The sequence below is a fragment of the Gavialis gangeticus genome, unplaced genomic scaffold, assembly GCF_001723915.1.
Source record: "Gavialis gangeticus isolate Ggan-Ray unplaced genomic scaffold, GavGan_comp1, whole genome shotgun sequence".
NCBI lineage: Eukaryota > Metazoa > Chordata > Crocodylia > Gavialidae > Gavialis > Gavialis gangeticus.
This window is the reverse complement of record NW_017729024.1, coordinates 126,347,639-126,350,744: the sequence shown is the minus strand read 5'-3', so window position 1 is coordinate 126,350,744 and position 3,106 is coordinate 126,347,639. Positions and strand designations below refer to the sequence as shown.

The following is a 3,106-nucleotide window of genomic DNA, read 5'->3' as shown; positions in this document are numbered from 1 at the left end:
CGAGGCGAGATGGCGGCCGGAAGGGCGGGGCGCGGCGCGGCGGCGGGAGGCGCATGCGCCCTGCCCCCGCCCTCCGCAGCTGCTGGGGGCGGGGCCTACCATGGCTCAGTGTCCAGTGCGGCGGCAGCGCTCACGGCTGCGGCCGTACGGGGACTGGCGCATGTTCCGCTGCCCGCTATGTGCAGTAGGCTTTTCCCTGGGCACCCGCGCCACCGAAATGTTCGGCCCGGCTCCAAAAAAAGCCCCCCGGCTGTAGAGCTGGTGCTTAAAAAGGTGCATCTGCTTCCCAGCTGGTTCCTGGCCCGGTTTGATTTGAACGTGTGGTAGGGCCTTCCCCAGAGCCATCCTTAACCCCCGCTACAGGCTGCACGTGTGATGCGGCTCACTGGTGAACGGTGCAATGAATGTGGACCGGCCACACCGCAAAGTAAGACGGGACTCAAGTGTGAAGTAATTATCAAACAAGTGCTTCATGATGGTGCAATACATTTTGAGTGGCGGGGGGTGGGGTGCAAAGTCATTGTCACACCATAAAAATGACGGGTCAGAGCTAAAAAGAGCCAACCAGCTCTAAAGTTAGTGCTTGAAAAAGTGTAAGAACTTTGTAGCTGGTTCCTCTCCAGCTGTAATGTGAATCTGTGGCAGGGCCAAAGAATAAGCTCCCTAACACAATGCTGTGAGAGAGTCTGCACAGTGAAGCCAAGGAAAAAGCTCTTTATTCTCCAGTACAGGAGGGCTAAGGAACTCTGCCCAACTCCTGCTCTTCTGCTGGTTCTTGCATTTTCAGTATTCTCTCTCAAACATCATAGCATCTCTTTAAATAATCAGTTCTGTAAGTGGAGATGCAGCCCTATGCTTGCACCATAACTAGGGATCTACCCAAATCAAGGAGGCAAGCAGCCTATTTCACAGGCAGATCATAGGGCCCACTGCCATTTTCACAGGCTTATTGCCACACATCCCCTCCTCCCCACAGCTCTGATTGGCCGAGGGGCCCCAGCAGTTCCACCCCTCCTGCAGATTGGCTGATGGATCAAAACCATGGCATAATTACCCTGACTAAGCGAGAAAGCCATTAACTGGTGGATTATTAAGCACTCTAAGCATTGAATTAAACTCTAAACTGAAATGTCTTATGAAATTAAAGCTATACACAGCATGAATTGTAACTAATACCATCACTATGCCTTATTAAATGATGTTGTAAAAAGAAATTTACTCAATACTTACCTTGAGACAGGCAATTCATGCTAGCTGTTACGCACTAGCATCCAGCAGCAGTTGCTGCTGACATTCTCTGTCTCTACAGGGTAAACGCTTTCTGTACACTAGGATGGCATGCTCAGCATCCACTTTGTTGGAGTGGTAAGGCAGCATTTTGCCAGGGCGTACAAGATGTGGAAACTGGGCACAGACAGCGCTCCAACACAGGCACAGGCATCCAGCACTTTTTGACAAAGTTCATGTAAGCAGTATGTTCCTTGTCATGCTCTTTCTGCCATCTAGGGACTGATTTCAGTAGCTGAGGTTCACAACTCAGAACTGGCACCTGGCTGGGGTCCAAAATGCAAACAGCACTAAGGAAGGAGGCAGCCAATTGGCCAAACAGTGATTGGTCGTAAGTGTAGTGTGGGTTCAGCTTCACAGCTACTGCCTGGGACAGGTCCCTTCTCTGCTGGTTTTCACAATGACAGCTTGACAGTTCTTATTATGCCATGTCTTCAACCCAACTTATCACGTCTATCAGCTTCTGTGTGTTGTGGATCACAGCCTGCCACCCTTCAAACTAGAAGCTCCATGATCCAGGTGACATTTTTCACCACAAATTTCACTTGATCTTGAATATCTCCCTGTTCCAGGAAATCATGAAGCTTAAGCATGCACTTGTGTGCTGGGTGTGATTTTCAACTCCTAACTCACAAACTGCTGGTAGTATTGCATATGCTTGGCATGGTAAGAGACGATGTTGAACCACAAATTTCACCTTGTCAGCACAGGCTCTGGTGGCAGTGACACAGCTGCATGTAAGTCCCCACTTTGACTAGTGAGGGACTCCCTGTACCAGAGCTTATGGCATGGACAGTGCTTGAAGCCTTTATTGAAGGAGGACACCAGGCTATCCACAGGGAACTGCGTGTGCCAGATGTCACTTACTAAAGACAGAATGTCGCATTGCAGGTGACATGAACTGTGTTGGGCAGCATTCCTTGGAGCACATTAGAAAAAGCTTTGAACATATACAAGGCATTGTCAGACAAATGCTGACATCTTGTTAAATTCTTAGCCTTAGTTGACAACAGCCTTCACTATATCCTGAGATATGGTAGAAAAATTGACAGACATAAGGTGGACTGGCTCTGTTTGAAACAGGCAGGTCCTGGTCTGTCCAGCTCCCAGGTACAAATAAAATGTGTAGCACATAGTTATCCTGAGGCTCAGTGGCTTCATCAGCTACAGTGGAGAAGAATTCATACCCTGCCAGTGCAGACCTTGTGGACTGTAAATGCAAAACAATCGCTGCAGGGAAATAGTCTTCACAAAGCTTGTTTGGACATGGAAAACTGCCAGCATTTGGCACATTTTGGTTCAGTATAGTCACTTAGCTTTGGGTGATCAAGTTTCTCCAGTGGAGAGGGGAGGCACACCTGGGCCAAGGGTTAGCGAGGATTTAGTTTGGGAGCTTCTGGAGGAGCTTCTGGAGGGGCTGGACGTATTCAAGTCAACCGGATCTCCACCCTAGAGTTCTAAAGGAATTGGCCGAGGTCATTGCAGGACCCCTGGCATGGCTTTACGAGCACTCATGGTGCTCTGGAGTGGTGCCGGAGGACTGGAAGAGGGCCAATGTGGTCCCCATCTTCAAACAAGGGAGGAAGGAGGACCAAGGAAACTATAGGCCAGTTAATCTTACCTCGGTCCTAGGCAAGCTGTTCGAGAAAATTATTCTGGCACACATCCATGAGGGGCCAGCAGGGGACTGCATGCTTAGGGGCAACCAACACGGGTTCATCAGTGGCAGGTCCTGTCAGACCAACCTGGTGGCCTTTTACGATCAGATCACCAGATCATTAGATGCAGGGGTAGCAGTGGACATAGTCTTCCTGGACTT

General features: G+C 49.6%; 1 long non-coding RNA gene across 5 annotated transcripts in view; it reads left to right on the top strand.

Moving 5' to 3' along the window:
• The first annotated feature begins 178 nt into the window (after positions 1-178).
• LOC109297698 overlaps positions 179-3,106 on the top strand; it is a 22,566-nt gene continuing 19,638 nt past the window's right edge. For all 5 annotated transcript variants that reach the window (XR_002097393.1, XR_002097392.1, XR_002097391.1 and 2 more), the window contains exon 1: positions 179-465. This is a non-coding gene — a long non-coding RNA (uncharacterized LOC109297698). The remainder of the gene's footprint in view (positions 466-3,106) is intronic.